This window comes from Schistocerca piceifrons, chromosome X (assembly GCF_021461385.2).
Source record: "Schistocerca piceifrons isolate TAMUIC-IGC-003096 chromosome X, iqSchPice1.1, whole genome shotgun sequence".
Taxonomy (NCBI): Eukaryota; Metazoa; Arthropoda; class Insecta; order Orthoptera; family Acrididae; genus Schistocerca; species Schistocerca piceifrons.
The window spans coordinates 928,627,304-928,654,721 of NC_060149.1; the positions used below are offsets into that span (position 1 = coordinate 928,627,304).

The window sequence follows — 27,418 nt, forward strand, 5'->3', positions numbered from 1 at the left end:
GAGATGCTTAAAGTAGTAAATGAGTTTTGCTATTTGGGGAGCAAAGTAACTGATAATGGTCAAAGTAGAGAGGATATAAAATGTAGACTGGCAATGGCAAGGAAACAGTTTCTGAAGAAGAGAAATTTGCTAACATCGAGTATAGATTTAAGTGCCAGGAAGTTGTTTCTGAAAGTATTTGTATGGAGTGTAGCCATGTATGGAAGTGAAACATGGACGATAAATAGTTTGGACAAGAAGAGAATAGAAGCTTTCGAAATGTGGTGCTACAGAAGAATGCTGAAGATTAGATGGGTAGAGATCACATAACTAATGAGCAGGTATTTAATAGAATTGGGGAGAAGAGAAACTTGTGGCACAACTTGACTAGAAGAAGGGATCGGTTGGTACGACATGTTCCGAGGCATCAAGGAATCACCAATTTAGTATTGGAGGGCAGCGTGGAGGGTAAAAATCGTAGAGGGAGACCAAGAGATGAATACACTAAACAGATTCAGAAGGATGTAGGTTGCAGTAGGTAATGGGAGATGATGAAGCTTGCACAGGATAGAGTAGCATGTAGAGCTGCATCAAACCAGTCTCTGGACTGAAGACCATAACAACAACAAAGCATCTGTTTATTTTACAAGTGCACCAGGAATTCAGGTACCTAGGGCTTTCTTTTAGTAGTCCCTGTTTAATTCTCAAGCTAACATCAACTGAATGCACCTGTAAACTTAAAATTTTCTGGCATGAAGGCAAGTTGTTGTTGTTGTTGTTGTTGTTGTTGTTTTGATGATGATGATGTGGTGGGACTGAATTACTACAACATCAACATACAGAGGGGCTGAAAATCCAAAACCGTTACTTACAAAAACATAGGAAAAGGAAACTTTTAAAAAATGTTATAGTGTACATTACAATGAAGCAAGTACTATCGTAAAAAGGTATCTTCATTCTTCTGTGCAAGTGGTCTTTGAGCACTTTTAGTAATTGATTATATCAGTTCCAACATGGCCAAAATTTTGTCCCAGGCTTCTGGAAGTAGCATCATCATGATGCTTTTATTTGCAATATGACTGCTTTTAATCCACACTTCTAAGATGTTCTGCAAATTTTCAACGTGTGTAAATTGAGACACTTCAGTGTCTTCAGCTGTTTTATAATGCTGTACACGGACCATACTACAGAATTCATAGCAGTATTCTTCCTTTGGGAAGACTAGTTTTTTTCCATCTAGGTCTATAAATACCGGGTGGTCCATTGATCGTGACTGGGTCAAATATCTCTTGAAATAAGCGTCAAATGGAAACACTACAAAGAATGAAACTTGTCTAGCTTGAAGCGGTAAACCAGATGGTGCTATGGTTGGCCCGCTAGATGGTGCTGCCATAGGTCAAATGGATATAAACTGCATTTTTTAAAATAGGAACCCCCATTTTTTTATTACATATTCATGTAGTACGTAAAGAAATATGAATGTTTTAGTTGGAACACTTTTTTTGCTTTGTGATAGATGGCACTGTAATAGTCACAAACATATGGCTCACAATTTTAGACCAACAGTTGGCAACAGGTAGGTTTTTTAAATTAAAATACAGAATGTAAGTACATTTGAACATTTTACTTCGGTTGTTCCAATGTGATATATGTACCTTTGTGAACTTATCATTTCTGAGAACGCATGCTGTTACATCATGATTACCTGTAAATACCACATTAGTGCAATAAATGCTCAAAATGATGTCCGTCAACCTCAATGCATTTGGCAATATGTGTAACGACATTTCTCTCAACAACGAGTAGTTCGCCTTCCGTAATGTTCGCACATGCACTGACAATGCGCTGACGCAGAAGGAAATCAGGGGACGTCAGATCCGGTGAACGTGTGGGCCATGGTATGGTTCTTCAATGACCAATCCACCTGTCGTGAAATATGCTATTCAAAACCGCTTCAACCGCACGCAAGCTATGTGCCAGACATCCAGTAGTAACATTGGTATAACATTACGTAGGAAATCAGCATACATTGTACCATTTAGACTGCCATCGATAAAATGGGGGGCCAATTATCCTTCCTCCCATAATGCCGCACCATACATTAAGCCGCCAAGGTCGCTGATGTTCCACTTGTCGCAGCCATCGTAGATTTTCCATTGCCCAATAGTGCATATTATGCTGGTTTATGTTACCGCTGTTGGTGAATGACGCTTCGTTGCTGAATAGAACGCGTGCAAAAAATCTGTCATCGCCCCGTAATTTCTCTTGTGCCCAGTGGCAGAAATGTACATGATGTTCAAAGTTGGCGCCATGCAACTCCTGGTGCATAGAAATATGATATGGGTGCAATCGATGTTGATGTAGCATTCTTAACACTGATGTTTTTGAGATTCCTGATTCTCGTGCAATTTGTCTGCTACCAATGTGCGGATTAGCCGCGACAGCAGCTAAAACAACTACTTGGGCATCATCATTTGTTGCAGGTCGTGGTTGACATTTCCCATGTGGCTGAACATTTCCTGTTTCCTTGAATAACGTAACCATTCAGCGAATGGTCAGGACACTTGGATGATGTCATCCAGGATACCGAGCAGCATACAAAAGCACATGCCCGTTGGCCATTTTGATCACAATAGCCATACACCAACACGATATCTACCTTTTCCGCAATTGTTAACGGTCCATTTTAACACGGGTAATGTATCACGAAGCAAATACCGTCCACACTGGCGGAATGTTACGTGATACCACGTACTTATACGTTTGTGACTATTACAGTGCCATCTATCACAAACCGAAAAAAGTGGTTCAACTAATACATTCATATTTCTTTATGTACTACACGAATATGTAATAAAAAAATGGGGATTCCTATTTTAAAAAATGCAGTTGATATACATTTGACCTATGGCAGTGCCATCTAGCAGGCCACCCATAGCGCCATCTGGTTTCCCCCTTCAAGCTAGATGAGTTTTGTTCTTTGTAGTTTTTTCGTTTGATGCCTATTTAATGAAATGTTTGGCCTGGTCACTATCAATGGACCACCCTGTATAGTCAACAGGCTTTTTTTTTTTTTTTTTTTTTGCGTGTTTCCATCAGAACATCAATGCACCATGTTGTGCATTACCCCTTTAATGAAACGCAAGTCACCAATTCCAACCAAACTAATTATAGCCCCAAATAACAACTCAACTACATAGTTTATATACACTGTAGTGCCAACCAAAGAAACTGGTATAGGCATGTATTCAAATACGGAGATATGTAAACAGGCAAAATACAGTGCTCCAGTTGGCAATGCCTATATAAGACAAGTGTCCAGCTCAGTTGTTAGATAGGTTACGGCTGCTACAACTCCAGGTTATCAAGCTTTAAGCAAGTTTGAACGTGGTGTTACAGTCGGCACACGAGCGATGGACCACATCATCTCGGAGACCAGCGATGAAGCGGGTATTTTCCCCGCACGACCATTTCATGATTGTACCGTGAATATCAGGAATCCGGTAAAACATCAAATCTCCGACATCTCTGCCGGAAAAAGATTCTGCAAGAACGGGACCAACAACAAGTGAAGAGAATCATTCAACATAATAGAAGTGCAACCCTTCCGCAATTGCGGCAGATTTCAATGCTGGGTCATCAACAAGTATCAGCGTGAGAACCATTCAACAAAAAAAATTATCAATATGGGGTTTCGGAGCTAAAGACCCACTCGTGCACCCTTGACGACTGCACAACACAAAGCTTTACACCTCGCCTGGGCCCGTCAACACCAACATTGGACTGTTGATGACTGGAAACATGTTGCCTCGCTGGACAAGTCTGATTTCAAATTTTATCAGTTGGATGGATGTGTACAGATATGGAGGCAACCTCATGAATCCATAGACCCTGCATGTCGACAGGGGAGTGTTCAAGCTGGTGGAGGCTCTGTAATGGTGTGGGACTGTTGGACTGTTGGAGTGTTATGGGACCCCCGATACATCTACATACGGCTGTGAAGGTGACACATACATAAGCATCCTGTCTGATCACCGGCAGCCATTCATGTCTATTGTGCATTCTGAAAGACTTGGGCAATTCCAGCAGTACAATGCAACCCCCACATGTCCAGAATTGATACAGAGTAGCTCCACGAATACTCTTCCAAGTTTAAACACTTCCACTGGCCACCAAACTCCATAGATATGAACATTATTGAGCATATCTGGGACGCCTTGCAACGTGCTGTTCAGGAGAGATATCCATCCCTCGTACTCTTACGGATTTATGGACAGCCCTGCAGGATTCATGGTATCAATTCCCTCCAGCACTACTTCAGACATTAGTCGATGTCCATGTAACGTCATGTTGCAGCACTTCTGCATGCTCGCTAGGGGCCCTACACGATATTAGGCATGTATACCAGTTTCTTTGCCTCTTCAGAGTAGTTGGAATTATAGTACTTGTTTGGGTTGCATTTATGGATGTGCTACACCTGAAATTAAAAATATAATGGAAATCAGCAAACTAAATACTATCCTTGATAAAGAAAAAAATATTACTTTCATGAATATATGAACGAGCTATGCTTTATTTCTTACTGACCATATAAAAAAAAAACAGTTCTGTCTGTCTTTGCTTTATTTTTTTTAATCAGCATTTATGGTTTTTAATACAAAGTTCAGAACAAAGCTAAGTAAAGACTAACTGAATAAAATGAGTTTGAGTCTAAATATCATTGAAACTTGGTTTAATTCTTTAATTTTTTATTATAAATAAATTGTTATTAGCATATTAAAAATGCAGCTGTTTAAAGCAACATATTGATATAACAAACTGTCACTAATTACTTCATTTTGCACATGTTTGAGAACATGACAGTTGAGGCTAGTTAATACGTGGTTTAAGGATAGCTCTACATAGGGACTAACACAATAACCACACTCATAGCGAATAGTTCTTACACGAACAGTACATTCAGTTGCATACCTCGTCAACACACACACACACACACACACACACACACACACACACACACACACACACACACACACACACAGAGAGAGAGAGAGAGAGAGAGAGAGAGAGAGAGAGAGAGAGAGAGAGAGAGAGAGAGAGTGTGTGTGTGTGTGTGTGTGTGTGTGTGTGTGTGTGTGTGTGTGTGTGTGTGTGTGTGTGTGTGTGTGTGTTCATTTCTCAACAGGCTTTATGAGATTCTTGATAATTTGGATATTCTTCTCAATACTTTTGAGTCAGCGAAATTCCCACCCCTCCTTGATACACTGTGCCAGTATCACGTTACATATATAGATGTAACTGTATGGAGGTGTTACTGGCAGATTAATTAGGATTTGCCCATGATACAATGTGGTCCTGGAGTGAAAAGATGGAATCTTTGTCCTATGTTATGCTATATACAGATCTTTTGTTCATGTTCGATACAGAACATACTGTTATTCATATGTAGCTTCTCATGTGGATTGATAATGCGATTTGTATACAACATCTCATGCAATATGGTACATAATATGTACTCGATAATGAAACTGTAGTCTAAACTGGCCAACAGCACACCATATAAATAATATACAGCAGACAATGTCTGCTTTTATGAAATATCTAGAGGCTGTGGACCTGCATATAAACAAGATTATCAAGGTATTTATTAATTACTTCATTCAGTGGTTGAGCTATTTTACCCATCCGCATTGCCATGCACGTTATCACACTACTACCGAGAATCTGAGAGCAACGCCGGATCTGGACCGAATCTGCTCAATGGATTAACAGTATGTGCCGGTGTGCTGGCCACCCTGGATGTGCTTTTTAACCCTTTCTTGCCTGACGGTACTTAAAATTACCAGTAACTTTTGACTCTCATTATTTTCTTGTGGCGCATTTTCGTGATGTAAGAGCCTGTCGGTACGTAACAGTAACTCTGCTCTACTGTTTCATAGATGTTATTGTGCAATACATAGACCTCTCTGGCAGTAAGAGCTTGAAATTGTTTTTCGCGCGCTGATGTGAAAACAGAAGATTTTATGTGCTTGTTTCCATGGTGTTGCCTGAATTTGTGCACAATTTATTGAAACTTCCGTTGAGTTTTCCATTGTATGTACTTATCTCCTTTGTTTTTGTATAATAGTTTGAAGCATTATGTTACAAGTGAATGAGATAAAATGGAAAATATAAAGCAGACTTATTAGTACCATCAGGTTGTGCGAACACTTTATTGTAGCAACAATTCGTTACCTCTCACTAGTTGTTCTGTCCACTTTTTCTCACACTGAAATCTGTAAATACATTTGCCTGTGGAACAATTAGAACAAACAGGAAAGGTTTGCCAGCTAATTTACCTAAAGAAAAATGTCTAAAGCATGGGGAATCAAATCACAGAGAGTCATCTTTAGACCTAACAGTATTTCAATGGAGGGACAATAAAGTAGTGTATTTTGTGTCAAACTTCCATGGCACTGAACAGAGCATAGTGTCAAGAAAACAGGAACATGGTCTTTACAAGCGATCAAAGAAATGGTGGCACCGTCTCTTCTGGGGAGCAATAGAAATTGCTTTTGTCAATGCTTACGTTATTTTCAGTGATCTACATGGGGCACTGCCACTGCTGGAATTCAGGCGTGCTGTGGCACTAGGGCTAATGAGTGAACAGCAAGTGCCAAATCTCAAAAAGAGAGACTCTGGTAAAGATGAAATAACTCCCCCAAAGAGAAGGAAAGATAACTTTTCTGTTCCTAAGGATGTACGTCTTGGCAACCAAGGAAACCATTTTGTAGTGTTCAGTTGTAAAAGAGGACGATGCAAAATGTGTGCAAAAAATAAAATTCAGCTGAGACCACATCCACAATGTAGTACATGTAAAGTGTATTTGTGCTGCAACGAGAGAAAGAACTGTTTCCTACAGTTTCATGAGGTATCACTAAATATGTGGTATCTATATACTGTCAAAAATGTGTAGCTGAGTTACTACGTATTGTGAAGTTACTCTAGAAGGTAAATTTATGCAAAATTAAAATTTAAAAAAAAAAATAATATAAAAAATTCAGAAATATCAGATTTCTGTTACTTAATTTTCTAATGTAAAAATATTTAATATTTATATGGAATAAAGTACAAGTTATAAAAATTGGAGCATTTTTCTGCGCATGTTATGATTCTGTCCATGGAGTCTGACAGTACTTCTGAGTACCAGGAATGAAAAAAGTTGTCAAAAATCAAATAGAATTTTACAAAAAATCCTACTGTCATTTGAGACCACAATAGCATAAATTCTGCAAAGAAAATGTTAAAAAGTAAATTTTTTCTTATGTCAGGAAACAAAGGGTTAAGCGATTTCTGACATCTATCTAGGTGAATACCAGGCTGGTATTCACATCCCACATCAGTTACATGATTTGATAACACACAGAAAATGTTTACACTCTTTCACATGGGGTAACACTAGATACAGATAGTTGGGGCACATGAATTCCATCCGCAGGGTGGGGTGGGGGGGGGGGGGGGGGTGGAGAGTGGGGGGGTGAGGTTGGTCTGCAAATGGGGAGGAGGTAGGAGCAAGGGGGGAGGGGGATAGATGAGGAGATGTGGCAACAGGAAAGGCATCTGCCCACCATCTACTATTAACATTGCCAAATATGAAAAATTGGCAACCCGACCCCATGAAGATATCTGACAAAGGACAGGAAAATAAATGGTTGAGCAATTTCACCCATTACCTTTTCCACAATGGTACACATCATGTCATATATGTCTGGTCTCACTGTTGGTTTGTACATTTTTAGAATGTCATCTGGGTATACCTCCAGACAATTTTCCATGCTGCACTGCTTTCTAGATTTCACAAAGATTGCAAGGTCTATAGCAAAGTTTTTCACCTATAACACTTTCCACTGTCCTTATAAAGAACTGATTAAATTTATTCCTTGAAATAAAGGAACAGAACATCCACCCGAGCTCCCTTATTCCAACTTATTACAGATAAAATATGCTCCAGAATCTCACAACATAACACTGGCATGGGCCTATAATGTCTAGCAATTATTGTTAAGAGAAGATGAATCGTGCTGTCTCCCAGCACCACTGTACAGGTGCACAGCAGATTCAAGTGTAATAACAGGTCTAAATTACAACTCAGAGTTCATCATTTCCAACTACTGTCCACGAATGTTAGCACAACAAAACTTTCAAAAGACTTTTCCTACCAAGATGGATAACAAATTTTCTGAAACCTTCAGCACTCTTCCTTATCCAAATTTGAGTCCATTTAGCTCTTTTCTGTCGGTGAGTTCCTGAATTCTTTAACACTATAATATATGTCCTTTCCTCTTCATTAGACGAAAATTAATTTTCACCAGTGTACTGTATACTGTGATTAGTTCATACAGCACTCTTCCAGTAAATATAAAATAAAATGTTACTTACATTGAAGCATACCTCATACAATTTCTCATTTGTGACTAAATTGTGTAACTGCTTATAACTTAGACTCAGCTGCCTCATTTTTAAATGTTAATATGTAGTCACTAAAAATTGAGCCCTAGCCTTGTTTAACAAAGGAAATGGAAGAAATAAGGTGAAGACAGGCATTTCCACGGTCTTCCTAAAACGGTCAGTGCAAGTGAATGGCAGGGTGCCTGGTAACCATCTCTGTCACCTTTCTCATTTCTGCTCCTCATCAGTTCTTTATATCACCTTAAAGTTGATGCAGGTAATACTGGACTGAATCTTCACTGGGCCAAATTTCCACAGAGACAAAGATCTCTTCTAGTGAGTAAAATGGGTTCTGGGTCAAAAAATGAAACAGGTTGTGTTTAAGTTGTTTATAGGAGAGGCTGTGACACTTCTAAATAGGGTGTGGATCTATATTAGATATAATGGCAACAAACAGACCTGACCTTTCTGAAGATGTCCACATTGAAATTGGTATCAGTGATCATGTGGCAGTTATAGCAACAATTACCAAAGTAAGAAGGGCAACCACAACAAATGCAAAGACTTATATGTTGGGTAAATTAGATACATCAATGAGGGAAGAACTTTAAACTTTTACCTCAGGACAGGAGCATGTAGAGCAGGGCTCAACAACTCACTGATTTTGAGTGCAAGCACTCGCTCCTGCTCAGGCTGTTGCTCACGAGCAGATCAGTGACTCCATGGTGAGGAGTGAGGGAAATGCGTGCACACCACATGGTTGTGACAACATGGGAGAAGCATCAACCGTGACATACTGGAGGGTCAGTTCTGACAGCAGTGCTATCTCGATACCAGCAATGGTAAGTTAGTACTGTGTAACAACCACAATGTCTTCACATTTCAATCCACATTGGGAGGAATTATATCTTTTTACACTCAAATATTGATTCACAAAAGGTTTTGTTTATTATTATCTACATTTTATGACCTTCATTGGACCAATCTAGCCAACTTTATACAAGGATTTTTTCAGTTTCCTGTCAGCCCAGTACTACTTCAATCTCTCGGATCTCATCCTTCCTTCTTCATTTACTGTATCATATGACACTTAATACTTTCATGAACTTCATTTTACAAAGGCACTTCATATCTTACTGTGTCAAAGAATATGGAAATAGAAATTGTGACATATCTGTGAGGTCTTAAAACTTAAAAGGAAGCTGTCTGAAGAAGAGGAAGAAAAATCAACTGAGTATGCTATTCAATTTAACTGGTAAATCGCTCCACTTTTACCAAAGTCCTTGTGCCCTTTGATGAAGGGTGATTTAATGAAAGTGTACTTCACAGTTGCAACCGAACACGTAGAGCAGTTCTGAGTGTTGCCATTATCAAACATGACAATCGTGCATCCAACTCGTGGCAGATGACATTCACAACCACCTCAGAAAAATCTTTGTGGAGTGTTTGTTGCACATTCTATACAATTCTATGATAGTGTAGACACCATAGGCACACAGCTGGATGTGATATTGTTAGCAGTGTTGAATAAAATGTCACAAAGGTAGGTTTGTTGTGGAATTTATTAGTTTGTGTGTCTACAGACAGAGTGCGAGTCATGTTGGGAAATAAATCAGGATCCATGGTGCAACTTAATGAGAAAATGGTAAAGCTTTCAGTACCCAAATTGGCACCGATTTACGGCTTGAAGTAACTGATCTCTGAAGTGACAGGGAATATAATGACAGTTTAGATTTCTCCAAACATTTCCCTCTGCTGCTCACAGGCCTACACTCAACAGTGCATGTTTGGTGCGAGTTTGTGACGTAGAGGAACTATGGCTTAGCAGTAGACCACACACTGGATAGATATGTATCCCTCCCATCATAAAGCAGAGGGCTACACACAGAGAGATGTCGAATGAAACTCATTTGGCTATCAAGAGAGCAATGCGTGAAGCTTTCAGTGACTAACTTAGTAGAATACTGTTTAAAGATCTTTCACAAAATCTAAACAAATTCTGGTCAAAGCAGTTAGTGGCACCAAAGTTAGTGTCCTGTCACTCACGGATGAGACAGGAACTGAAACTGAGGGTAGCAAAGCAAAATCAGAAAAGCTGAACTCCATTTTCAAATGTTCCTTTACAAACGAAAATTAAATTTAATTCCTGTATGATTGAAAAGATGAGTGAAACATTAGTGTCAGCGGCACAGAGAGACAGCTGAAATCATTAAAACTGAACAAAGCTCCAGGGCCCGATGGAATCCCTGTCAAATTCTACACTGAATTTGCAGCTGAGTTAGCCCATCTGAACTATAACCTACCATAGGTTCCTCAAACAAAAAGCTGTGCCCAGCAGTTTGAAGAGTGCACAGATCACACCTGTCTACAAGAAGGGCATTTGTTATAGAACCTTAGAACACATTCAGAGCTCAAATGTAATGAGGTATCTTGACTAGAATGACCTCCTAAAATGCCAACCAGCATGGGTTCTGAATTCACAGATCATGTTAAACCAAACTCACACTTTTCTCAGACATAATGAAAGCTATGGACCAAGGCTGTCAAGTAGATGCAGTATTCCTCGACTCCCAACAAGCATCTGACTCGATACAACATCAACACTTACTATCAAAAATATGGTCATATGGAGGTATCAAGCAAAATTTGTGACTGGATCAAGAATGTTTTGGTAGGGAGGATGCAACAAGTTATTTTGGATAGAGATTTATGGACAGGTAAAGTAATTTCAGGAGTGCCCCAGGGTAGTGTGTTGGGAGTCTTGCCGTTCATGTTATATACTAATGAGCTTGCACACCATGTTAACATGCAACCTCAGGCTTTTCATAGATGATGCAGTTATCTATAATGAAGTACTGCGTGAAAGATGCTTTGCAAATTCCTGTCAGATCTTGATAAGATTTCAAAGTGGGCAAAGATTGGCAACTTGCTGTAAATTTTCAGAAATATAAAACTGTGCATGTCACACAAAATTAAAAAAAAAAAAAAGTAGTATCCTGTGACTGCAACATCAATGAGTCACAGCTGGAACAAGTCAACTTTTAAAACAACCTGGGTGTAACAATTTGTAGGAATATGAACAAGAACAATCACATAGTTTTATCCATATGCAAAGCAGGTGGCAGATCACGATTCACTGGTAGAATACTAGGCAATGCAACCTGTTTACAAAGGAGACTGCATACAAAACACTTGGGCGAGCCATCCTAGAATATTGCTGTAGTATGTGGGATCCATATCAAACAGGACTAACAAGAGATACTGAATGGATACAAAGAAGGGCAGCATGAATAGTCAATGGTTTCTTCGCCTCGTGGGAGGGTGTCACGAAGATGCTGAAAGAACTGAACTGGCAGATGCTTGAAGATAAACACAAACCATCGCATTAAAACATACTTAGAAAGTTTCTAGTACCAACTTTAAGTTATAAATCTAGAATACACTACAAATGTTTACGTATCGCTCCCATAGGGACTGTGAAGACAATCAGACTAATTTCAGCATGTACAGGGGCATAAGCAATCATTTTTCCCATAATCAATACACGAGTGGAATAGGAGAAAGCCATAATAATTGGTAAAATGGGATATATCCTCTGCAATACTTCCCAGTGATTTGTAGAGTATATATGTACATTGAGAGGCATTGGCTAGATTCAGACCAGCATCTATTGCACTTTTTTCCATAGCATGCTGTTGTGTGACTATTTAGATCATATTTTAATTTTATTTTAGTACTATGGTACTGCAGGTCACCATTTTGAATTTGCTTTGATGATACTAGTAAACAACATCGCTCTTTCTATTTACATTTATTTGTAATGATAAGCATATTTAATCTCTGAAACAAAATATGACATGACACTAGAGGGCCTGGCACAATAAATAATTCTGACAGCTTTTTTCCTGCAGTTTTTGTGATGTTTTTATGTTTGCTTATGTTGTTGCAACCTGTTTTTCTGTTGCATGGTTTAAACTTTATAAGAATAATGAAAAAATGCATCTTAACACATACACATCTTTACAGTGTTTCCTAATCATGTTAATGACAAATATGTTTTTAGACTGCTCACATACCTAATACAGTCCACATGCATTTTCAATCTCAAATTGTCCTGGATTAAGATTCCCAAGAATTCATCATGTTTTCCTTTTTTAGCATTTCCTATACATAATTCAATATTAAACTTTTAAAAAATCCATTATTGTAGTCTCTGTAGCTTTCATGAAATACCAGTCTACTTCAATAGTCATATTTCTTTCATACCATAGATGTATTGCCTTCATACAATACTTATTCAATTTTGGAAAAACTGTATTTTATGCCATTTCTCTTCACTATTAATATGAAGTATGCTGTACTGTTATTTCTAAATCTGACAGAATAAATGTCAATAGCTTTCATCTGAAAGGAACGCAGTTGAGAAATGAGCACTAGCGTACATCCATTATTGTCTGATGCTTCAGGATGCCAGTGCTTTTTGTACAGTCGCTACCAACATTACCGATCCCACAATAGCAATAACTACGCGTACTGTGACACAACTGTGATAGCCATTACGTAAGATAGTGAAAGTCATGTTGAGCTGTTGGGCATCTAGCTTCAAAAATGTGTGATGAAACAATTTTTTCTGAGTTTCTCCTGGTGAACTTCAATCAACCAGAACAAATCAGACAGAGGAACTTGAGTGAAGAGAGAGACCATATCAAAACTTACTAGAATATAAGTCGTTCACACACTTCATGGTCACAGCCTGACTGGGAATTTCATTCTGTAACTGGCCAACATTTGCCGACGTTTGAACATTTCCGTGACTCTGAGTCTAATACTATATCTCTATGTTCTGTGATAAACTTCTTGGGGAAACCTTTTGATGATGCAGCTTTATCTGTGCTAGGGAAAGATTTAAATTTTGCACCAATTTGCAAGCATTTGCCATTGCTTAATTTTAAAAGTCCTGTTGAACAGGCTGTTTTCAAACTACCTCTTGATGTTTCAGAGGAGGCTAGGAGGGAGGCATATTGTGTGTTGACTGGGCACGTAGACCCAAAAGCAATACAACAGCAGCTGACAGTGCTGCTTTACATTACTTTGAGTTGATCTGGATCCTGTGGACAAAGGTAATGGGACATGCACAATTACATTCATAAGACGCAGTGTTTACTGTCTGATTCAGTGTATCGCAGGATTGGTGCTGACCCCACGTAAAGTACCGAGAGGAAGACTAGCACCCTCTTAAAGAAAAGTTCCTTATCACAGGAGACTATCAAGAGTCTATCTTATTGTGCTGTTCACCCTAGGTGTATACAGCCTCTCGGATGTTCACATGGAAGGGGTTCCTCCTCAGCTGACTGTAGCATTCGTGTTCCGACGTACTGTGTACCAGAACACCTTGCTACTCTGTTGAGCCCTGCAGTGTGTCAGTGTGAGCACCACATTAAGAACTTTGCATATTTCATACGTTGATTAGAGGGAATGGGTTTGAATGACATTCTGATTTGATGTAGTCTCCCTCTTCATTTTTGTTCCTCTGATTTGTTATGGTTGAATGAGATTAGGTTTGATGCTGAATTAACAAACCTATTTTGACATGTGTTGACTTCCACTTACTTTTTATTCAATGACCAATATTACGAGCAGACAGATGGAGTTGCGATGGGAAGCCTGTTGTCACCTACTGTTGCCAACTTTTTTATGGAAGACTTTGAGGAACGTGCCTTGGAGTTGGTGGCTTTCAACCCTGCGATTTTTTTCAGATATGTATATGATACTTTTGTTGTTTGACTCATGGCACTGAGAATTTGAGCAACTTTTTAGAACATCTGAATTCAATCCACACGAATACTTTTTTCATAATACAGGTGGAAAAGGATGGCTGTCTTCTCTTCTGTGATATGTTGGTCATGAGGAATGTTGATGGTATGTTGGGACATGCCATTTGTAGGAAGCCTAATCACACTGACTTATCTGCAGGCTAATAGTTGCCACCAACCAGTTCAACAGGAAGGTCATATTTTGCTGAAATAAGAAAGTGTGTTTTCCGACCACCAACTAAGATCAGGTTTCTTTTAGGTTCCATAAAGGATGATCTTGGTTTGTGTAAGGCGGGTTTCTACCGTATTCCCTGCAGTTGTGGCATGTCATATATTGGTTAGACTATCATGGCTTTGGAGGACCAGTGCACTGAGCATAAGAAGCACACACAAGCTTACAACAGCCAAGCAAAGACGCCATTGCAGAACATTGTCTTGGCACCAATCATCTTATGGACTATAACACCACGGAGATTATGGCATGTGCTTCCAGTTATTGGGAGTGAGTTATTAAGGAAGCTGTTGAAATCAAATTAGCACATAACCTTATAAATAGAGATGGTCATCTTTGTTTAAATTTTGCATGGAATCTTGCTCTCGCCCCCTTGTAAACGTCATCTTTGGTTTGAGATGGTGCTAGTTTTTATGTCGTTTCTAGGTGTTATCTTTCTGTAGTTTCTCTGAAAACCAAGTTTTTAAATTCCCTTGTACAGCACTTACTTCTGCAGTTACGCTTGAAAATGGCAAGATGTGCTCTTGTCGAAATATCAGCAGTTGTCGATGTCACCCACCTGCATTCCTGTCAGTTATTTGAATTTTTTAATGTTAGCTATGAAGAATGTGGTACGACAGTCATTTGTTGTCATTTAGAGAGAGAAGTTTGATCACAGGTCGCGCTTTAAGGGTGTGCGCACAGCGACCAGTGATGCCAGCTCAGCTAGACAGCAGGAAGGAAGACAGCGGTGAGGGAGTGTCAGCGGCAGATCGCTCCATATGGATCTGTCAGTTTCAAACGGCTGGCAGTCACGTGACATCATGTGTGCTTACCCCGTTCCAGCACACTGCTTTAAGACAATGCTTTATCCACTTTGTGTTTGCATGTAATCAAGATAAATTAGTACAACGACATACAATACGGCAAATGAAAGGAGTTGAGACTAGTCAGCTGACACACTGATACGATTTATATGAATTTTATATCAAAAGGTATTAAATAAACATAGCTGCAGCATGTGAAATTTACTCAATAATTTATAACATTTGAACCAATGCAGGTATAGTGCAGAGCGGGTGGTCATTTCAAAAGTTTCATCGAAATGCAATGACTGACATACTTGTCTAATTTGCAGCATTAATATTTCACTGGTAAAACACAAATTTTATTAATTTGTTGCTAATAATTAATTAAAATAAATAATACGGGACAGTACACAAACAGCAAGGCACTGTATGATAGCAGGTGTCGTTATACACATTTCAACATCATTAGTTTGTGATATTTGTAATTATTATGACATGTTGTCTTCGTTATTAATAAATTTTTGCATAGTTTTGCCCATATCTGTTCAACCTTTGTATACATGTAAATTGTGATCAGCGCGTCTGAAAGAGCACTTCAGATCCGTATGGAAAGTGGTACCTTATAAAGAACTGTAATGTTATTTAGTGGCACAAATTAACAAAAACGATTTTCACACTCCGCAAAGATAATAGCAAAACACTAAAACATTAATCCGGGACAAACCATTGCAGCTACAAATTTGTGTAATATATGTTTTCTGGTGAGAATTTGAGTGCACATATAATGGTGCAAACAGAATTAAGATTGCTCTTCTATGTAACAAGTTATGCAGAGAAGTGGTGATCAGTGGAAAGCAGTTGCGTGACATAGCTTGGGGAGTTTCGGATCGAAGGTATTTAAGCAGAGCAGACACAAAGGTCCAGGACAGAGTTCTGTGTGCCTTTGCTGACGCCGGACCTGTTTTGCTCAATGCGACACTTTGGTGATAATTTTTGGAGTGCCTGAAATTAGTCAAATCCCTCATGTGTGAACAAAGGGAAGATAGAATTTTTGACGAAAAATCTGCACTTAGGATATTTTCGGTGTGGAACACAGTAGGGACTTGTGTTTTTCAAGCGCTGTGTCTTTTAGTGGTTGTTTTTGTACACAAATGGGACTTTTGCTGCAAAATTGCAGATGTGTGACTGTTTCTATTCAAGTGCTGTGACACTTAGCTGCTGAAGCGCTACTATGCGTGACTGTTTATTTTTGAGCATTCCAAACAACCTTTTTAGGATCCCAATGGGACTTAGTTTCTGATACAGTCAGGTTGGAATTTAATTATTTTCACCACGTTTAAGTGACTGACTCAAACAGTGCCTCTGAACTTTAACTGCGTTGAAACCAGTCAGGACTTTAAATATTTTGTGGCATCCGACACTTAGGAATTCGCACTAGTGTCAAGTGAACTCTAAATCATCAGAATTAGGCTAAGTTTTAGCGAACTGATCGATTTGCTGAATATCAATCAATGTTCTTCAGTATTCAACAACTTTTATTAAAATTTACAGCGTGTTCAGTATTGCTATTGAGGGGCCTCAGCAATAATTAAAATGACACATAGACTTTGGCTTCCTAAAGTGTACCCTGGTTAACATTTGTACTTGTCAGTCAGCACACAGAGTATGTTATTTATGGATTTTAACAAGTGTTAAGCACACGTGTCTGGCAGTAGAAAGAGTAGGAGATCATCCCCGAGTTAGATGACAATAGCCAGCAAACAGAAGCATTTGCAGCCCCATTCCAGTCCACAAACCGTCGCAACAAGGACTCTGCCAAGAGCTTAGCTATATTTTCAAGTCTCGTTTGCTCGCCTATTGATTACCACTCAACGATTCCATTACACAGTGACCTGTTACCTTTACTTCTTTTAGGCAGTCATTACTTTTGTGTGTCACTTCTTTCGTACGAATGCTCGATATTTAACACATTTAGTACCAACACTGCATAAGGCAGGTGGAGCTCGTGTCCTCCACTCTGCATAACATCCTCAGCAAGTGATCAGAGAAATGTTTGACAAATATTAAGTATCTGTGCAATTTGTCATCTTCAGTGTCAGATACTCTTTGATCATGGCCATAAAACTTTTATGCGCCAGCTAAAAGCATGCTGTGTCTCTATTGGGCAATTCTGACACTGCCCCAAGGAATGAGGGCACCTGTGGCTGCCCACAATTGCATTCTCGAGCAGGTGCAGATGGTGTAGGCTGCGACAGGGCGGTAAATAAAGAAGTGTGGTTGAAGCGTTCACCCGAATGTGCATATACAAATGTTGGTTACAAAATGTTATTGCAAATTTTGTCTCTCACGAAAGTCTCAGGGGATGATTTCCACACTTGGTGCATTAGTACACAGTTCCACACCCATGCGTTGGCTATAGTTTTTGAATTAATATTCATGAGTACAGTTTATGCTAGGGAACGAAAATTAGGTGGTTATTATAGCAAAATCAGTTTTTCACAACACAGTTTAATCACTCTTCATTGGCGTTGTCCTTTTCTTTCACACAATGAAATTAGCGCTGGTGAGACGGTTTACAGTTTTACTTTAATAATAAAGTGACTCCGAGCCCCCAATAGCAGTAATATATGTTGCTATATACAAAAATTACTGTATCAATTCGAATAATTCGCACTCTCACAAATAATCGAATTCTTCCAGTTAACCAATTATATGCTTGCACACTTGCACTATTAAACGATACTCTTTGTCGAAATAAATCGGTGAGAAAAAAAAATTTTCAAAGAACCACATGGGCCACCATGGGGCTCGCTCGCCACCCACCCTCCCTCCAAAACGACTGACCAACGACTGACCCCTGGCCAAGATGGCCGCTCATTTATATAGGCTCGGGTGCCCACCACCCTGGTTATTTAAGTACCAATCCCACCAGTTAAGGTTACAAATTTTGATACATACATCCCTCGACAGAAATAAGTACACCATCGGAACCGCGCTAAAAGGTTCATCTTATTTACTATGTTACATTAATTTCTAGGATTATTCTATCGCCCGTGAATCAAGGTTTAGTTTTTGCAAAATTTCACCACTTAGCGCAAATTTGTTTGTTGACATCTGTGCTGCAAAGTTTTAACACAGAACTGCATATATCACCGTTTTTAGACGTAATCTATAGCGATCTACACACTGAACTGCTCAAAATCTTCATATCTATAATAATTAATTAATTATGGGCAATAAATGTTAATAATAATTTGCAAACAATGACAACTATTGCAAGTTAAGTGTATAGTATAACTTAACTAGTTTAAAATACGGGTGATGCCACCCAAAATATTATGTGGTGCCGTTCTTTACCTCATGAATTTTCTATTGAATTTTATAAACAATTTTCCCTCAAACTTTGTTTATTGCCCTTTACGGGCTTAATTACTTATGAATATTAACAGATGACTACGGCACTCGATCTGCTTTGATGAAACATTTTTAATGAGTGCTCGCTCATCCCTGTAAGTTGTTATTTACTATTTTTATTAATCTTTCAGTATTCATGATATTAACCAATTTTGAGGTCACTATAACTTTTGCGTCTCAGGATTTGAAATAAAGATCAATCTTTCAGAAGGTGCATATTGCTGACCACAATCCACTGCTGCATTGCTCTTCATCGTAAGTTACATAGTTTTCGCGTAATGTGCAAAAAACCAAACAATGCCCCAAGCTATAGGCCACGTGGCCGCCCGGCAAAGACCATCCCACCAACCATTGCAAATCTCGCGCGGGCACGCCACGCGCTTCCACGAATCACGCACCATGTAGTGTGCTCGCTCTCCACAAAGCAATCCTTGCATACTAGAAATATTCATCTCTATCGGGGGTTTGTACCGTCACAATACCCCCACTTGCTAGTGCATGCACACAGTAAATGCAGTAAGGGAAAAAAAGGTGACCAACCAGTCACGTTAAATTAGTCCTAGAATGTTAACAGTTTACTTGGCAATCTAGTCAGCGGTGGCATCACCCTAAACTAAGTAAAATTCCCTATGTATTTTGTGCCCCACAACAAGAAATTTGTAACATAGCTGTAAATAACCCCAATCCAAAAAATATCTATTTCCTTAACTACGATTTCAAATTCATGTCTCCAATGTGTGTGCATGTGTATAGTACAACAGGCCTGGCAAAGCAAAACAAACACAACCAAATCTAACAAAATCACAATAATTTCGATATTACGCACACCACACTGTTTCCAATCAATCTAATCACTTTGGAACACACATCATTTATCAATTTGTTTCACAAGCACTATCACTTCTCACTACCTAAAATGTCTTCCAGGGATGCCCCCAGACTAGATGTAGGGTCACAGCTCTCTACTCTCTACTCTGGCACTATTTCCTGTCCTCCGACTAGCCAGTTTATGGAGCACTACCAGGGAACACACAAAATTCCCAATGAAAATCTCATATACACAGAAGTTTCCCCGTTTACCATAGAGTGGTCCAGCCTCAACCCATTTTCATGTAATCCAGAGCTGACACAGCTAAGACAGTATTTCAGGTCAAACCATCACTAAGAAATAGGCTAGATCAACAGCTGGGTAGTTGTGCCCAACAATCTGTTCCCCACTAGATTAGAAATGCCCACATGTCACTGAGGCAGTACTGCTTGGCGACAAAGCCTCCATAATCGAAATGATACTGATAATGTGGCAGGAATCAAACAGACTTTAAATAATATCTGACTGTTGTCATGGCTTGACAGCAGAAACTAAAAAAAACTTTACTTGATTATTACAGACCATGATTTAAATTCCAGGGTTTGGCAATGTTTCCTAATAAAAGACTTAATCTACTTTTAAAAATCTCTATTAAAATTCACCTACACACTTTGTTAAAATATCCTCCATTCATATCATCTAGCCCAGACTGAGATTACAAGCAGCAAAATGAACTAACTTTAATTTTACAATTGCCATGCTGTGTTGCTTACCCTAATATTCAGTCCACCAACTTGACCCCCACGCACCAAAGGAAGATTGGTGTGTGTACATACCGAACCCAGTGCAAAATATGTTCAAGTTAACAATTACGGCCCCAAATTTCTCAAACAACATAAAACCTTGTGCTGAACCCCCCATGCACCAAATATTAAGCAGATTATATATATATATATATATATATATATATATATATATATATATATATATATATAAAAACAAAGATGATCTGCTCACCTGTCATTCAACAACATCTTTGCCTCTGCACCTCTGCCTCGACTGACATCTCTGCCCAAACTCTTTGTCTTTAAATATGTCTGCTTGTGTCTGTATGTGTGTGTGTGTGTGTGTGTGTGTACCCGTCCTTTTTCCCCCCCTAAGGTAAGTCTTTCCGCTCCCGGGATTGGAATGACTCCTTGTCCTCTCCCTTATATATATTAGGGTCATGAGGCTTCACCCTATATATATATATATATATATATATATATATATATATATATATATATATATAAGCCCAACAGTTATTCAGACACAACAGTACATAATTTTTACTTCTCCAGAAATTCTTATTAGGGTCATGAGGCTTCACCCTGAGTATATATTCAAAATTTACCACCCTCCCAGGTCTCTCTGGGAACACATCTTCATTCTCTACCAGTGAATCATACAGTTCTCCCCTCCCACTTTCACCAATACCCTCTGTCTCATAGACCTTCCTTTCCATCTCCTCAATCCCTACTTCATCCAACATGCACTGGGCCATGTACAAGCTTGCCACTAAATCATCACCTGTTGCATTTACAAATTTTGTCTCCTTTATACATCATCCAACATTCAATTCCAATATCTGTCCCCCCACAGTTAATGTTTGCACCATATTTATTTAAACAATCTGTACCCAGAACCATATTTATACTTAAATTTTGAATCACCAGGAATGGGTGACTAAACAACTCTCCACCAATGTTTACATCTGACACAGCCTCCTTCCTCACTGGCTTGCTGTAATTACCAGTAGCATTTTTTTTTTTTAACCCTTCTGACTGGGAATCCTACCATTTTGTCATTCCTGATATAATTGTAGACAACCTCTGTTATCCCATTGACTGTACTACCTGTGCCCACCAAGGCTTCTTCACTGACTTTAACTATCTGAACTTTAACTATTGGTTGCACCTTCTTAAAATTTTTCTGCTTGAGCTCTACTTCTGCTCAAAGATCCTCCTCCACTTCATTACCACAGTACTTTTCCATAGTGCATACCTGCCACCCCCCCCCCCCCCCCCCGAATGATTCTATTTCATTATCCCCTTCAAATATTATTTCAAAAGCATCTTTGTGTTGTTTATTTTCTAAGCCCAACCATCCTAATTTTCTGGCAAAACTAAACTTCTCCTTCTCCCATACCTTTGGTCCCAACTTCTGTATATTCTTAGAAAAATCCACCCAATCACTTGCATCAGAATCACATTCACTCTTCCCCATCCAACCAGTATTCCATTCAGCCTCTCCCATACACCCATACTACTCATCCTCATACACTACTTAATTATTCACCTTTTCAACTTCATCTCCCTCGTCACACACTAATTTTCCACAATCTGTAACCCTGCAGTTACCCTCCACAGCACATCCTACCATTTCATTTATCAAACCCCCCCCCCCTTAACCATCAAATTCCTTATCCCTATCAAATATTTTCTTGAGTACATCATAATATGCGTCATCCTCAACATTTAACTGCTTTAAACTGTTCACATAATTGAATTTCCCTACTGTCCAATTTTCTGGAGTGTATTTTTGGAACCATTTGGCCTTGCTACCCAATCATTTAAGTTCAATTCAGATTCCCCCTTAGTTTCCACTGTTCATCATTCTTAGTTTGCTGTTTAACCCCATGCATGTAAACACTAGCACAATTTGTTTCATCATGTTTCATGGATTCAGATAAAGCTTTCCCCACCAAAACATCACTTGCATTACCATCCTGCACATTACAAACACTTCCACCAGACATCTCAGAACCAGCCCCTCCCGGCTGCTCACAGCTAACCTCATAAATTTCACGATACACTCTGGTACATATTCATTTATCACTACATCAACAATAGGCACTATGGCCCCAAAATCATTACCATCATCTACAAAACCATTAGTTTCAGGCACCTTGGCCTTCTCAGAATTAACATTATCATCCACTGTATCTGCTTCCATTACAGACAACTCAACAAATTTCTTACTATTACTTTCACACACACTTTGGTCATCACAACAGCCATCTATACCTTCAGACAGTGCCTTAGTCCCTGACCTGTTGATAATGCTGACCAAACCAATATTATCTTTCTCAGAATTCACATCCCTGAACTCTTTACAAAAAATATTCTCAGCATTGATTTCTTCCATTTGGGCCTTTAAACCCCTACCATTCTTCCTCTTAAACGTTCTCCTTTTGCCATGCTCCATGCACCAGCTCCCCAATACATTTTCACCATTTAAAATTGCCTCCACACCACAAATTCTTTCCTCTCTCTTACTTCTATAATTATTGTTATACCCCTTTTAGAATAACCACCCCTAGTTTGATTTTAATTATTATCGTTCCATCTCTTGGCCCTATTGTTTGCAACTTGTCTTGTCCCAAAGTGGACCCCATGTGAGACAACTCTTAGTTTAAAGGATGCTGTCCCTGTTGTGTGCTGCTGTTCTGTCACCCTCTTCCAGGTCCATTTCCCAGCATTGGCCTTGGTTCATTTCCCGTATCACTGCCCCTAAAATCCCTTTGACTGTGGCTTTCTTCATTATATCTTCCCCCATTTCCTCTCCAATGTTCATTTATATTTCTGTCCCCATGATGGCTCTGATGATTATCTTCCCAATTCCTATTTCTTCTCTCCCTCAGATCCCTATGGTTATTCCCTGGATTGTTTCCCTTTGAGCCAGGCCTATAGCACATAGCCTGCTCCATCCTCTCAACAAAGTCTAAAAACTTTGCCACAGAATCAGTGGGGCAATGTGTGAGTTCCCATTGTAACTCTTCAGGTAGTCTCCTCCTTAAAGTACATATTTCTGTGAACACACCTAAAGGCTGATCCAGATGTACTAATTTATTCAACTCTTCCTGGCAAAATTCCCTCATAGTTTGTCTGCCTCCCCTGTACACAGGTCAATTCAAAAACTCATTTTGCAACCTACACTGCTTATTTTTACTCCAGTATTTGTCTAGAAACATTCGTTTGAATATTTCAAATGAAATGAACAGACCCTTAAATTTGTTAGCCCATGTCTGAGCTGAACCTCACAGCATTGTCTTTACAAATTTTACTTTTGCCTCATCTGACATCCCAGGCAGAAAACAGTCCTTAGAATTGGCCAAAAAATCCACAGCATGATATCTGTTTTCACCTGAAAATGTCTTTCCACTAGGTGCCAGCATTACTGGACACCCAGCATGACCCGAAAAGTTGTACAGTTCTATCTGGGTAATTTTGTCATTTACCTTTGAGGTGACAGTTGCCATTTCCTTTATGAGATCATCAGCTGTGCTGTCTAATTTATTTATCAGCACAGCTTTTGTCTCATCATTGCTAGCCACTATTTTCACATTCACTTCAGCCAAAGAATACCTTGTTGCCTCTTCTCTGTCATCACACATCTGCCTTCCCAAATCAATTTCGCCCCTCAGCTCAGCCTCAACTGCTTCAACCTTGGAATGCCAGCTCTCTCATATTTTTTTCTAATCTATTATCTAATTCAGTCACAATTTCTTGTTTCATTGACCCCAACTGACTATTTATTTCGCCCACATTAGTCTTCACAGAACTTAATTCGGAATTTACTGAACTTAATTTAGTTCCAAAATTAGTGTCTAGACCGCTTAATTTATTATCCATATCAGTTTTAAATGAACCTATTTGGCTACTCATATTTTGGAGAAGAGCAGTTAATTCTTTAGACATTACAGGGATACCGATTTCCTCCGCTCTCTGAGGACTTTGTGGTTCACCACCACTCCCTGACGACCCGCAATCATTAAGCGATTTTTTAATTTCATGCTCAATTGTCCTGGCTAGCACAAGAATTGAAAAAAAAAAAAAAAATTGCGCCCGCTGTGATCGCTCATCTTTCTGGAGAGGCTGCATCGGTCTCAGCGTTGCTGAAGAGGCTGCATTGCGGAGCGTAGTCATGGTTGCATGTTGCAAGTCCGCTAGACAGCCCATCGCCCGGTTGAGAATCAGCCGCACCCTCACTCTGCTGGCACTGGCTCCAGGTCCGCTGGTACTCAGCTCTATCTGCGCTGCATGGCATTGTCGAACGGCAACAGAAGGCGCTCACGCGATTAACCTAAACACACGTTTCAGGGAATGTTCATGCTTCGCCTAGTTCCCCTAGCCTTCAGGCCTAGTTGCCTAGCACACTAGTATCCTGGACGAGCCCCCAATTGCGACGGGGTGGTAAATAAAGAAGTGTGATTGAAGCATTCACCAGAATGTGCATATACAAATGTTGGTTAAAAAATGTTATTGCAAATTTTGGCTCTCACGAAAGTCTCCGAGAATGATTTCCACACTTGGTGCATTAGTACACTGTTCCACACCCGTGCTTAGTTATAGTTTTTGAATTAATATTCACGAGTACAGTTTATGCTAGGAAATGAAAATTAGGCGATTATTATAGCAAAATCAGTTTCTCACGACACAGTTCAATCGCTATTTATTGGCACTGTCCTTTTCTTTCACACAATGAAATTAGCACTGGTGAGACAGTTTACAGTTTTACTTTAATAATAATTTGACTCCGAGCCCCCAATAGCAGTAATGTAGGCTTCTATAAACGAAAATTACTCTATCAATTCAAATAGAACCACAAGTCCCACTGTCCTCTTTGTACTAACAGTTTTCGCGCGAATTCGCAGATCACCACATGTTCACGTACGACGACGTATACCTCGTAATTCGCACTCACACAAATAATCGTAGCACTTCCATTTCACTAATTATATGCTTGCACACTTGCACTATTAAACAATACTCCTTGTCAAAATAAATCGGCGCGAAAAAGAATTCTCAAACAACCACACAGGCCACCCTCAAGTGGGGCTTGCTCGCCACCCACCCTCCAAAATGACTGACCAGCGACAGACCACTGGCCGCTGTCGCTATATTGACTGGCCTGCCTTGGCCCGAGGTGTAGGAGTTTAAGTGTGACTAAGCTATTCCTCCTCAATTCCTCGCTGTTAGGGATGTTTTTCCTCAGGTTTTGAATTGGCCTCTGGTTATCTGTAAAAGAAAGAATTATCTGCCAGATGCCTCTGGCGGCGGCGGCGGCGGCAGCTTCTCCTCCTCCTCCTCCTCCTCCTCCTCCTCCTCCTCACTCGGTTTCCATGGGCATCTCCTCTGTCGTCCGCGTTTCTGCAGAGACAGGAGAGACAGCTGCTTCCAAGTGGACCGTGTCCTTGTCAGCAGTTGTCCCCGACTCCATGACCACCTCCCTAGCAACCTGCGTTGCCGCGTCGGCCAGGGAGGCAGTCATTTGTGTTGCCTCGTCTACCCCCATACTGGTGGGAGTCAGCGTCACATCCGGTGTCGTGCAAGATGCGAGGTAAAGGGCGACCCTCAGTTGTGTCACCTCCCGCCGCGTCTCATCTAGTTCCGCTCTCAGGGCCGCCCTCTCCTCCACCATGGCGGATTTGAGCGTGGTGATTGCATCCTCGTTTGCTTCCCGCAGTGCTTGGCGGAAAGCGCCCTCATCGTCTTTGTGGCGCAGCCCACTTCCCCTACTGGAGTAGGAGGGTGGGGTGTCCACCTTTTCTTCTTGTGGGGCCACCTCTTCATGTGTAGTGGCCCCTTTCCGCTGCTTCCATGTCTTCAGATAGCCGCAGCTGTGCGAATTTGCGGCATGCGAGCCACCGCAATTTACGCACGTTGCCGCAGTACTTCTTGGTTTGTTACAGTTTCGGGTGTCGTGCGGTTTCTCACACTTAACACACGCAACCGCACCGTCGCATTCCCTGGCTGTGTGTCCCAAGTTATGACACTTATTGCAGTGTAATTGTGCCACAGGCTTCTGCTTCTTCTTCTTCTTCTTGTTGCCGCAACCGTTGCTCCCGACTACGTTTAGCAGGAGCTCAACAGCAGCAGCAATCTTGCCTCTTCCTCCATTCCTACATCCCGGCATGGCATTGGCATGTGCGAACGACGGTAATGAAGTGAGCCACAGTGAGTCAAGCAGTGGAGTGGCTGACCCCTGGCCAAGGTGGTCGCTCACTTATATAGGCTCGGATGTCCACCCCCCCCCCTGGTTATTTAAGTACCAATCTCACCAGTTACGGTTACAAATTTTGATACATACATCCCTCGACAGAAATAAGTACACCATCGGAACCGCGCTAAAAGGTTCATCTTATTTACTATGTTACATTAATTTCTAGGATTATTCTATCGCCCGTGAATCAAGGTTTAGTTTTTGCAAAATTTCACCACTTAGTGCAAATTTGTTTGATGACATCTGTGCTGCAAAGTTTTAACACAGAACTGCATATAGCACCATTTTTAGACGTAATCTATAGTGATCTACACACTGCACTGCTCAAAATCTTCATATCTATAATAATTAATTAATTATGGGCAATAAATGTTAATAATAATTTGCAAACAATGACAACTATTGCAAGTTAAGTGTATAGTATAACTTAACTAGTTTAAAAAACAGGTGATGCCACCCAAAATATTATATAGTGCCGTTCTTTACCTCATGAATTTTCTATTGAATTTTATAAACAATTTTCCCTCAAACTTTGTTTATTGCCCTTTACGGGCTTAATTATTTATGAATCTTAACATATGACTACGGCACTCGATCTGCTATGATGAAACATTTTTAATGAGTGCTCACTCATCCCTGTAAGTTGTTATTTACTATTTTTATTAATCTTTCAGTATTCGTGATATTAACCAATTTTGAGGTCACTATAACTTTTGCGTCTCATGACTTGAAATAAAGATCAATCTTTCAGAAGGTGCATATTGCTGACCACAATCCACTGCTGAATTGCTCTTCATCGTAAGTTACATAGTTTTCGCGTAATGTGCAAAAAAACCAAACAATGTCCCACGCTACAGGCCACGTGGCCGCCCGGCAGAGACCATCTCACCAACCATTGCAAATCTCCCGCGGG

At 39.9% G+C, this 27,418-nt stretch overlaps 1 protein-coding gene across 2 annotated transcripts in view; it reads right to left on the reverse strand.

The window, feature by feature from the left end:
• LOC124721830 (succinate-semialdehyde dehydrogenase, mitochondrial) overlaps nucleotides 1-27,418 on the reverse strand; it is a 227,772-nt gene that overhangs the window by 114,493 nt on the left and 85,861 nt on the right. The gene's annotated exons all lie outside the window — the stretch shown is intronic.